The sequence below is a fragment of the Triticum aestivum genome, chromosome 1A (genome assembly GCF_018294505.1).
Source record: "Triticum aestivum cultivar Chinese Spring chromosome 1A, IWGSC CS RefSeq v2.1, whole genome shotgun sequence".
Classification (NCBI taxonomy): domain Eukaryota; kingdom Viridiplantae; phylum Streptophyta; class Magnoliopsida; order Poales; family Poaceae; genus Triticum; species Triticum aestivum.
In genome coordinates this window covers 179,481,131-179,493,685 of record NC_057794.1, presented here as the reverse complement: position 1 = coordinate 179,493,685, position 12,555 = coordinate 179,481,131, and positions in this window count along the sequence as shown.

The following is a 12,555-nucleotide window of genomic DNA, read 5'->3' as shown; positions in this document are numbered from 1 at the left end:
GAATTCCTTGCGAGGATAAAGCCCTAACCACCCAGAGCCAAAGAGAATCAGGAATCACTTAAGTCTACTTGTCTGTGTGATCTGAAGACTTATTACACTTGAGGATTGAGCATCCTCCAGCCGGTTAGGCGTCGCATTCTGAGCATCCAAGAGACATTGTGGATTGCCGGTGAACGAAGTCTGTGAAGGTTTGGGAGTCTACCTTGAAGACTTGCCAGAGTGATTGGGCGAGGTCTGTGTGACCTTAGCTCAAGGGGAATACGGTGAGGACTGGGTGTCCTGAGTTGCGTGTTCAGGACTGGGTGTCCGGGACTGTGTGTCCTAAGGTTTAAATACCTAGCCGCCCTAACCGGACGTACAGTTGTCACAGCAACTAGAACTGGTCCAACAAATCATTGTCTTCAGCGAGTCACTGGTTTCATCTTCCCTTCCCTTTACTTACTGTTACTCATTGTGAAGTCATCGTATGTTCGCACTATCTTTTGTCTTCACTAAGTGACTGCGTGTTCTGCGTGGCTTCACAATATCTTCCTACCTGATCCTTACTACATTGCTGCTGTTAGTCATTGTGCTTTCACTCTATTGAATACTTGACTATGGCTTGCCTAGTGTAGTCTACCTTCCGCTGCAGGGTAATAGGTTTATTTCTATCGTTTGTCTTCATAACTTCCACGTTTTGAAGACTTTCATAAAAATCGCTTATTCACCCCCCCCCTCTAGTCGATATAACGTACTTTCAATTGGTATCAGAGCAAGGTGCTCCCTTGTTCTGTGTGATTCGGTTTAACCACCTGGAGTTTTAGCTATGTCGACTACAGGGATAATTAAAGTCTCCGCTGCATGCCCCGTCTTTGATGGAACTGAATATCCCTACTGGAAGAATAAGATGCGCATGCATATTGAAGCCATTGACGTCGACCTATGGTATGTCGTCAAGAACGGCGTTCCCAAGGCTGGAGAAGGTGTCACTGCTGCTGATGTCAAGAAGTTCGTTCAACTGGACTCTACTGCCAAGAATATCATCTGTGGTCATCTGACCAAAGGACAGTATGGCCGTGTGAGTGCTTTGGAAACATCTAAGCTGGTCTGGGACTGGCTCTCCAAGGTCAATGAAGGCGTCTCAACCCAGAGAGACCAGAGAATCAGTGTCCTTCGCAACCTCTTCAACCGCTTCAAGCAAAATGACAATGAGAATGTCTAGCTCACATTTGACCGACTCACTGACATCACAAATGAGCTTCAAGCCCTCGGCGCTACTGAGATCACCAAACATGAAGTCGTCAAGACACTACTGAGATCACTTGATAGTTCGTTTGACACCCTAGCCATGATGATTCAAGAACGTCCTGATTTCAAGACACTCGATCCGTCTGACATACTTGAGAGGCTCAACACACATGAGTTTCAGCTTTCTGAGAAAAGAGATATCTACGGTCCAAACTATGGGCGAACTCGTGCCTTGAAGGCAAAAGCTGTCTCCTCATCTGAAGAAGAATCTGACAGCAGTTCGGATGATCCTGAAGACATTGGAAGGGAACTTGCTATGCTTGTGAAGAAGTTCCAAAAATTCACCAAGAAGAAAGGTTTCAGAAAGTCTTCTCGATCAAGCTCAAGGAATGATGAAGCTTCTGCTCACGACTACAAGAAGAAAACATGTCACAAGTGCAAGAAACCTGGCCACTTCATCTCTGAGTGTCCACAGTGGGACAATGAGAACAAAAAGAAGAAGAAGAGCAAGGAATATGACTCTGACGACAAGAAGAAGAAGAAATACTCAAAGTCTTCTTCCAAGTCTTCCTCAAAGTCTTCATCACACAAGAAGAGCTCATCTGGCAAGGCACGTGCATTTGTTGGCAAGGAAATGGATTCAGAGGAGGAGTGCGCTTCGGAGGAGGCGGAGGTGGAGTCTGAGGAGGAGTCCAATTCAGGCGTCGCAAGTTTGGCTACAGCATACGTTGCCAAGTCCATCTTCAACACTGAAGACAATGACTTCATCACCGACACCGATGCAAATGACAAGGACTACTCTTCTTCTACCTACTGCTTCATGGCACGCGGTGCCACGGTAAACACACGCACTACTAACTACCAAACATCTAGTGACGATGACTCTGATTGTGGTTCAAAACCCAGCTACAAAACACTTGCTAAAATTGCAACTGAACAACAGAAAGCTATGGAACATATTCAAAAACTGTTAGACAAAAGCGATGATCTGTTAGGTGCTGAAATGACTCGATCTGAATCCTTAATTGAAGACATAAAAAATCTTCACCTTAACTATGAGGAACTTGTAAGTCGTCATGAAACTCTCTCAACAACTCATGAAAAGCTTTCCTATGATTATCTTCAAAGGAAGCAAGATCTTGAGAAATTGAGAGCAGCTCATGAAGATCTTCAAAAGGAAAACGAGTCACTTCGCGCCGAACAGATCAGTTCCGCTCAGGAAGGATTTGAACCATCATGTCTTAAATGCATTGAGCGTGATAATGCTACTTCTGTTGTTGAATGTTCTACTGCTACTACTGTTGCAATATCTTCAACTGTTGATGTGGTAACTAACCCCTCTGCTGAGGATACCACTTCTATTGCTAATGAGAATCCTAGGTTGAAGACATTGCTTGAAACAGGGATGTACAAAAGTCTTAAAGGGCATCAGACACTATGTGATGTCCTCAAAAAGCAGATTCTGAACCGAAACCCGAGGAAAGAGGGTGTTGGGTTCGTAAGGAAAATGAATGCTGATGGCTCTTACTGGAAACCTGAGCAGTACCCCAAAACCACGTGGGTTGCTGCAAAGGAACCTTCAGCAGATCCATCCAATCTATCTGGCTTCACTTGTGCTAACCCCATTATCATTGATGAATCCCTTGATGCAAACTATAAAGTGTTTAAGAATCAGAATGGTGAAGTGTTTGCCAGGTACATTGGTACTAACTGCAGGAATGGACCGCCTATGAAGAAGATCTGGGTTCCGAAAAGGTGTCTGAAGAATCTTCCTGTGAATGTCATCATGACACCTCACGTGAAGAAGACAACCCTCAGACCAAAGGCTTCATACGGTCCAAAGGCTTCATACAGACAGAGGACTCACCTGAGTCGCACTAACGAAAATGTTTTGCAGGGAAACCATACTCAGGCATATGAATATGAGAGCGGTTCATCAAACCGCCATGTTCATAAGACCAAGAACTATTCTGCTTATTCTTATGAGTACTATTGTCCGCCTGCAAGACTGTTTGCTAGGGATCCAAAGCCAAAGTTCTCAGATGCTGCACTTATACTTATTGCTTCTAAGCCACCCTTGAAGATGTGGGTGGCTAAGAAAGCTTAACTCTCTTTTGCAGGGAAAGGTCTCCAGCAGAAAACCAAAATCGTCTGACGCTATTGCTGGGGACCTTAAACATCTTGTAGGGTGCAAGATCAAATACCTGAATGGTCTTACTATGTACTTCGTCCCTGAATCGCTTGCTACTCTCCCTATTAGTCCTAATCTGGATCTAAGCTTTCATAACCCACTGGTTCGTCAAATGTTTTTGCTTCACAATGCTCTTCGTGAAGCCTATCCCCCTAACTGCACTGTAGGGTACGACACCAACATCTTTAGAATGGATTATTGATAGTGGGTGTACAAATCACATGACTGGCAAAAGAATCCTTCTTATGGACTCAACCTTACGTCCATCCGACAAGAGCCACATCACATTTGCTGACACTGATAAAAGTAAGGTATTGGGTCTAGGTAGAGTTGCAATCTCAAGGGATCAACACATGGATAAAGTCATGCTTGTTGAATCCCTTGGCTTCAACTTAATGTCTGTCTCAATGCTTTGCGATTTAAACATGATCGTAATATTTGGAAAATATCGTTGCCTTGTTCTAATGGAATCTGACAAGTCTCTAGTATTTGAAGGGTATCGAGAAGATGACTTGTACGTGGTAGATTTCTCAGCAGGACCACAACTTGCCGTATGTCTTCTAGCAAAAGCTTCAGAATGCTGGCTCTGGCATCGGAGGCTTGGGCATGCTGGCATGAGGAACCTCCACATCCTGGCAAAGAAGAAGCGTGTCATAGGCATCGAGGGCGTCAAGTTCAAGAAAGATCACTTATGTTGTGCCTGTGAGGCAGGAAAGATGACGAGGGCCAAACATCCCTCAAAGACAATCATGACCACTACTCGACCCTTCGAACTGCTTCACATGGATCTTTTCGGTCCCACTCATTACTCAACTCTTACTACTACTGCTTGTCTCTATGGCTTTGTCATTGTTGATGATTATTCTAGATATACTTGGGTGCACATAATCCTTTACAAGACTGAAGTGCAGGATGTCTTCAGACGCTTCGCCAATCGAGCAATGAACAACCATGGCGCTAAGATAAAGCATATCAGAAGTGACAATGGATCTGAATTCAAGAACACTGGCCTTGATACATATCTTGATACCTTGGGCATCACACATGAATTCTCAGCCCCGTACACGCCACAGCAGAATCTCAAGAGAAGTATCTCAAAGATTGCCTGAAGAAGTTCGGTATGCAAGACTGCAAAGGCTTCACGACGCCAATGCCAACCAAGCATCATCTGGGTCCTGACGACAATGGTAAAGAGTTCGATCAAAAGGTATACCGCTCCATGATTGGTTCTTTACTTTATCTATGTGCATCTAGGCCAGATATTATGCTTAGTGTTTGCATGTGTGCTCGATTTCAAGCGGCACCAAAGGAGTCGCATCACTTAGCTGTGAAGCGAATTCTTCAATATTTGGCTCACACCCCAACTCTAGGATTATGGTATCCAAAGGGCTCAGAGTTTGATCTGGTTGGATTCTCGGATGCTGATTATGCTGGTGACAAAGTTGATCGCAAGTCTACATCAGGCACATGTCACTTTTTGGGACGATCACTTGTATGTTGGTCTTCAAAGAAGCAGAACTGTGTATCTCTCTCCACTGCTGAATCTGAATACATTGCTGCTGGATCTTGCTGCGCTCAGCTTCTGTGGATGAAGCAAACGCTCAAAGACTATGGCATTCATCTGAAGCAAGTGCCACTCTACTGCGACAACGAAAGCGCCATCAAGATTGCCAACAACCCAGTTTAGCACTCGAAGACAAAGCACATTGAAATTCGTCATCACTTTCTCAGAGATCATGTTGTGAAGGAAGATATTGATATCATACACGTCAACACTGAAGAGCAATTGGCAAATATCTTCACCAAGCCCTTGGATGAGAAGAGATTTTGCAAGTTACGGTGTGAGCTAAATATCCTGGAATCCTCAAATGTCCTGTGATCAGGCACACATCCTAACCCTTATGCATATTGATGACTTAGATGTGCAACACACGAAGTAAAGTATATCTTCAATCAATGAAGACATACATTCTAAGTGTGAATACATTAATGTGGAATTTGACTTCGGAGCGCCACGATAATTGTGCGCCGTGTCTGGGTCTAATACTTCCTATACGGTGGGTAACGCCACCACCAAATGTTCTGTTTGAAGTGTTTCACTCATGGCGTTACATTTGCTATGTCTTCACATTTGGTTTGGCTTCAATCTCAACATATCTTCATGATTATCTTCACTATGTTGATTATATATATATATATATACATATATATATATATATATACTAGTGTTCTGTCCTCTACAGCATTCACTTATAGCTATGTCTTCTTGTTGAATCTTTTGAACTAAGTGAATGTGATCGGACCCTAAGCTCTCTATGCTTTCTATCTCAAATTCTATCTCTCCAAATCATATGCATTCTATTGAAACTGTCGAATGTCTTCTCTGCGTCCTTGTCAGCAGAAGATACAGAGACAACCATTAAGACCGTTTTCAATGCTCATTCCTCCACATGAAACCCGGAGAAGTAGGAACGACCACCCGACAATCCAGGCGAGCGTGGGACGTGGAATAGACCCCAAAATTCCGCATAATGGCCACGTGTTCCTCAGATGCGAATCGCCAGGGGCACCTGTGTAATAACGCAGTGCCGCCCCTGTACCTATAAATACACACTTCACGCCGGTCATTATCTCTTCTTCCACTCTCGCATGAACCCTAGCACCACCGCTAGCCCTCGACGACGCCGGTGACGAAGTGCTTCGCTGTCACAACCTCTCCAACGCCGGCTTCACGCCGACCGCGGACATCCTCCTCTCCGCCGTCGCCGTAGGTGTCCTCCGTCGCCAAGTTAGGGCATGGAAGATCGAACTGCTCGGCCTCATCTTCCACTCCGTCTAGCAGTTCTTAGTGTGGTAAATAAAACTTCCTTTTTACGGCACCGTTGATCCTATGGCTTTGTCACTTTCTACCACAAGCAGTTTCTATTCACACAAGTTAGATCTCTCTCATACTGCATCTCATAACATGCCTAGTATATTCACTTGTACTTCACAAAGTAGTTAGATTCCTCACTTGTACTGATCTCTGGATTCGTACAAATCTGGAACCAACTCCTTATCTATGAGTGAATGTCTTCGCACGATGAGGTCAATGTCTTCTAAACTGATTTATATTCAAAATCTTCTGAGAATGCATATGACCTCTTCCCCTTCCCTCGCACCTTAATGCTGTCACAGGTACATGTCCGTGGGAGAATCCCTTGGTTCTCATAGTCTGCATTCATTTGCAGAATTCTTACAGCATCATATAAATTCTCCTGAAGCAAGTTCATGTTTGTCCAGCAAGCGAAAATCTTTGAAGCCTTTTAACATGTTGAAGCCTTTCAGTTTAAAGTTCATGGCTTCAGAGAAATCAACAAGGAAGGGTGGCAGAATGCATCGTGGAGAAACATCTAGAGATCTGCCAGATGACCTCTCAAAACTGTACAAGACAGATCCTGAAGAGGATTACAATCTGCGCAAGACCCGAATCCAATGGATTCGAAGATATTGGGCAGAACAATGGTTCAAATACCGATTTGTAACCCAGGAATATGCTAAGAAAAATGACATCAAGAGACCGTGGGGAGACATCCTATACAAGAATCTTCAACCCAGGTCCAGAGATGAAGCCATTGAACAAGGCTTCTATCCCTGCATGGTCCGTGGGCCACAGCCTGTTGATGCACACCCATCGTCACTACTATGGTGTCGTGACGACATTCTGTTCAAGTGCAACTTCCAGTTTGCCCAGAACTCAGCGAAGCAAAACAAGAAGACATTGGGACTAGACTTCAACCCTATTCCCTCAGCTCCAAGGGCTGATGGCACACGAGATGCAGAACCCAATGTCGTGAGTCTTTTCTACAACCTTGAAGGCCTCATTCAAGGGACTGCAGTGAATGAGCCTGCAGCTGACGCTGAATCAGATGAAGCGCCTGCAGCGCCGAAGCCAAAGAAGTTGAAGAAGCCTAAAGCTTCAAAGCCTACCCCTTCACCAAAAATCTCACGGGCGAAGCCACTGGCAACTGCACCTCCTGAAGACAGTGTGCACTCTGAAGATTTATCACGCATCTCCAAGCCCCAGAAGGTCAAGATGCCTCTGCCAGACACCGGCCAAGAGCTAACAGCTGCTGCCATTCTGTGCAATGATGCCATTGATCTGTCAAGTGATGAAGATCTTGCAGATGACGCTCTTGAGCAACTCATCAAGAGCAAAGAAGAAGCAGAAATCTTCAATGATCTGCCTCTCTTTGATGTAACAATCATCCACAACTTCATTGATGAATGGTTTGACACGCCAAACATCAGCTTCGAAGATCTGCAACTACCCATTGGCCTCAGTGTCGCCTTCCATGGCGCCATTGCTTCAGAGTTAGCTATCGCCCAGCGCATTGTTGAACTGAAGCAAAAGATTGACTATGAAAAGGCTCAGTTCAAGAAGCATATGGCCAAGCTCAGCGTGCAAGAGGTGAAGAACTTCAAGATTATGCTGCACGAGCTCAAGGAAGCCTTTCTCAAGAAATGTTCAGAAGCTCAAGGTTCTCGTGAGCGCATGAAGGTTCTGGCTGACAAATGTATGCAGGCCTACAACGAGGCTGAGAAGTGCAAGGCCCTTGGGCGTCCTGGCATCCACCCCAGGATGGCAGCAAAGAAGATGAAGAAGCCCACTACGGCTGAACCTGACGCACCAAGGCAGGAAGCAGATCCCATTATCTTCCCAACTAGAATGACTGGCTCGAAGCCAAAAAGTCGGTCAACCGCTTCAGAGCTCAAGAAGACGAGGACTGCTGAGGCTGAAGCCAGGAAGAGGAAACATCCTGAAGCCTCTCCTATTGTCCCCTCCAAGAAGAAGAGGAAGACCAAGAAAGATCGGGCTGCTCCCACAGAGCCTTTGATAGTTGAACCCATTTACATGGTTCGTCCTAACGCTGAATGCCAACTGACAATCCATGAGCCTGCTTTCACAGAGGCTCATGAAGCTGAAGACTTTCCAGCAGCTGATCCCATCGCTGCTGAAGACATTGGTCAACATGACCATGTAGAAGATGGTGCAGTCCTTCCTCAGCTCGAGAACAGTGAACTCATCAGCGTTGGTCGTCCTCTGACGCCAATCGCTCAGGATGCTTCATGGGCTGATCGCCCACAAGAGGAAGAAGACTTTGAGGCCCAGCCAACTCCAACTACACAGGCATCGCCTGTGTTGCGCAGGCTTCGCAAAGGACCTAGGCCTCCAGTCTCTGCGTCTGAAGCTGAATCTGCTGAAGACATTCCGGTTGCATCAGCTGATGAAGAAGAAGTCCCACAAGCTGCTACTCCCCTGTCCCACCAAGAAGCGGTTCTCGAGGAGAACGTGATTGTGACCAACCCTCCAGCTCGTCAAGTGGAGGTTGAACATCCTGAGGCTGCCACCACCAACACCATTGAAGCCACTGACGTTGTCATGGCTGAAGCTAATGTGGAGCCCTCACCAACAAAAGCACCAGAAGTCAGCGAAGCCACTGATCCCACCACTTCTGTTCCTGAGTCTGCTGCCGGTCCCCAGTTCGACTATCATGTTGAGCACAGGCCTCAGGTATAGAAGCCAATCCCAAGATTGCCAAGGTTCCCAGGTCCTGCATCAGCACCTGGCTCCTTCAATATCAATGGCTTCAGAGAAGACAACACATTCTTCAATAGCTCCAGGAACCCCTACTCAAGGGAAAGAATATCATCTGATCGGTTCTGGAGCTATCCGCAGTGAAGCTATTACTCCTGCATTCTATACAATCAAGGTCGCATCTTCCCACACAAGTGTCTTGACATTGAAGCAATAGCTAGTCTGCCCTGTCTAGAAGAAGCTCTGGATTGCTTCAAGGAGGTTGGATTACTGCCGTTTGTCACTGACCAAGAGCATTGGAATGAAGATTTGTTGCTCCAATTCTATGCCACACTTCACATTCGCGGGTATAGCAGAGATCCGAAGACTTGGGTCCTGGAGTGGATGACAGGAAACGTTCATCACGAAGCCAAAGCCTTTGACATCATTGAGCTCACTGGTTTGCCCACTCCTAGTGATCTCTAAGAGCATGGCTGTCAGCTTCATAGTGAAGCTATTGAGAGCATCTTTCAGAAGACTGAACCTAATATGAGTTAGATGCTCAGTATGATGAAGCCATTGCCCCAAGATGCTGCTTATCCCACGGAGTTCTTTGTTGAAGACCTTGAGTATCTGCCAAAAACCATTTATCACATCATAAGGCGAACTCTCTAGCCAATCAAAGGACATTCTCCCCATGCCAAGCTGGAAGGTGCAATGAAGACTTTGGTCTTCTACATTCTTCATGGAAAATGCTTCAATACACAGGATTTCTTCATTCGCCAACTTGCTGCATCTGGCTCTGATCTGTTTGGTTTGAAGTTCTACGCCCCTTGGGTGATGCGGCTGATCAAACTTCACTCCGCTATCTCATATCATCCTTCGGCCCGCAACCATCGGATTTTTTTGCCTGATGTGGATATGTCTATTGAAGCCATCTATCATGAGCCTGCCAAGAAACCTCTCAGTCTTCAGAATGCAGAGCATCAAAGCTTCACTCAGAACGTTGAAGGCGTGGAAGCCGTAACTCGTGTGTATCCTTTGGCTGGCACTACACGTGCACCGCATCATGCTCTCATTGAAGCCACTGACAGTACAACTGCTCCACGACCCAAGAAGCGCACTCGTGTTCTCAACGACCGAGAGCTTCTTGTGGCTCTTCATCAGAAACAGGATAGGCATCATGACTGGCTGAAGCGTCAGATGCAAAGCCTCTTGGTGGATGTTAATCGCATTCGCAATCTTGCCACCAAGAATGCTTTTGTTGCCCATGAAACCTCTCGCCGCACATGGAAAGGGCTAACGCTAATGTGTTCTGAAGATGATCTTCAAGAGGATGGCTTTACTGAGCGATTCAAGTTTGACTCCACACCTCCTCGAAGGGCAGTGCTGCGACGAACTCCATCCCTTGAAGACTCTGAGTTCTCTTCCTCTGCTGCAACTGTGACTGCCAGAGTGCTCGAGGATGAAGACGATGCTACTTCACCGCCACCTCCTTCAGCACACTTCGACTCTGCTCCAAGCTCTTCAGCACCACCAAACACCACCAACGACCCTGCTGCTTCACCTACTCCTCATGGGTATGAGTAGATGCTCTATGTCTTCAAACCTTTTTGGACCTTACTGACAAAAGGGGGAGAAGCATATGAGGTTGATAGTCTTCAAGCGGGTCCATATGGGCGGGTGCTTTATATTTTGCTTCGTGCTTACAACTCTCGTTTTGCTACATTTGGTTCTTTGAGTTGTAACACTTAAACTCGATGGTCGTCTGCTACTTATCTGCCACCTTGTGTTGCGATGATAAATTCCGCATGTGCGACGATAAATTCCGCACTTAGATCATTCTGCAGACGTCCATTTTTCCATTATGCATGTCATTATCTTCATATACTTTCACATGCATAGTGGATTGTCATCATAAGTTGAAGTGGATCTCCACAAGTACAACCTGCCATGTGCATTTGCATTCCAAAAGCAAATTACTTATATGCACATCTTCAGGGGGAGCCCTTGCAACTTATGAAGACAATTCCTTATCCTTTACAATTTCACAGATTATATTCCCCGTTGAAAACTTCAACTAGTTTGTCATCAATCACCAAAAAGGGGGAGATTGTAAGTGCATCTAGTGCCACCCCTAGTTGGTTTTGGAGTATTGACGACAAACCTAGTTGAGGGACTAATGTGTTTGTGAGAATTGCAGGATAACACAGGTAGAAGTCCCTCATTGATTCGGTTTTCCTACCAGAGATGACCCCTAAAAATGTATGAAGACATTGAAGTCAAAGGTGGTATATGAAGATATTCACATTGAAGACTATGACAAGAGAAGACACCACATGAAGCCTATGGAGCTCGAAGACTTAGATCTTTCGTAGTTCTCTTTCTTCTGTGTTGAGTCATAGGAACCACCGTACTGTTAAGTGGGGTCCAAGAAAACCAGTCAGAATGACTGAAGTGATGCTTAAACAAAACCTATGTCTTCGAGTGAAGACTTTGAGAGCGAATCTTGTCTAGAGTCGGACAAGTCAGCTTTGCTTGCAGCCCAAGTAAAGTTGCCGTGTGAGTTTGAAATCTGACCGTTGGAACACATGTCAGTTCCTTAGTGACCCAGGTTCATTTCGGACAAATCAGGTCGGGTTGCCAAGTGGCTATAAATAGCCCACCCCCTACAACCATAAACGGTTGGCTGCTCAGATTTAGAGTACGGCTTTTGTCGTTTGAGAGCAACCCACCTCGAAGCCTTTGAGAGAGAATTCCTTGCGAGGATAAAGCCCTAACCACCCAGAGCCAAAGAGAATTAGGCATCACTTAAGTCTTCTTGTCTGTGTGATCTGAAGACTTATTACACTTGAGGACTATGCATCCTCCAGCCGGTTAGGCGTCGCGTTCTGAGCATCCAAGAGACATTGTGGATTGCCGGTGAACGAAGTCTGTGAAGGTTTGGGAGTCTACCTTGAAGACTTACCAGAGTGATTGGGCGAGGTCTGTGTGACCTTAGCTCAAGGGGAATACGGTGAGGACTGGGTGTCCTGAGCTGCGTGTTCAGGACTGGGTGTCCGGGACTGTGTGTCCTAAGGTTTAAATACCTAGCCGCCCTAACCAGACGTACAATTGTCACAGCAACTGGAACTGGTCCAACAAATCATTGTCTTCAGCGAGTCACTGATTTCATCTTCCCTTCCCTTTACTTACTGTTACTCATTGTGAAGTCATTGTATGTTCGCACTATCTTTTGTCTTCACTGCGTGACTGCGTGTTCTGTGTGGCTTCACAATATCTTCGTACCTGATCCTTACTACATTGCTGCTATTAGTCATTGTGCTTTCACTCTATTGAATACTTGACTATGGCTTGCCTAGTGTAGTCTACCTTCCGCTGCAGGGTAATAGGTTTATTTCTATCGTTTGTCTTCATAACTTCCATGTTTTGAAGACTTTCATAAAAATTGCCTATTCACCCCCCCTCTATTCAATATAACGTACTTTCAAGCCCCAAACATCAAATGGTTCAATAACAAGTGAATAGTGCATAGGCATTTCCTGACGTCTACTAATAATACCAATTCTTTGACATTGAT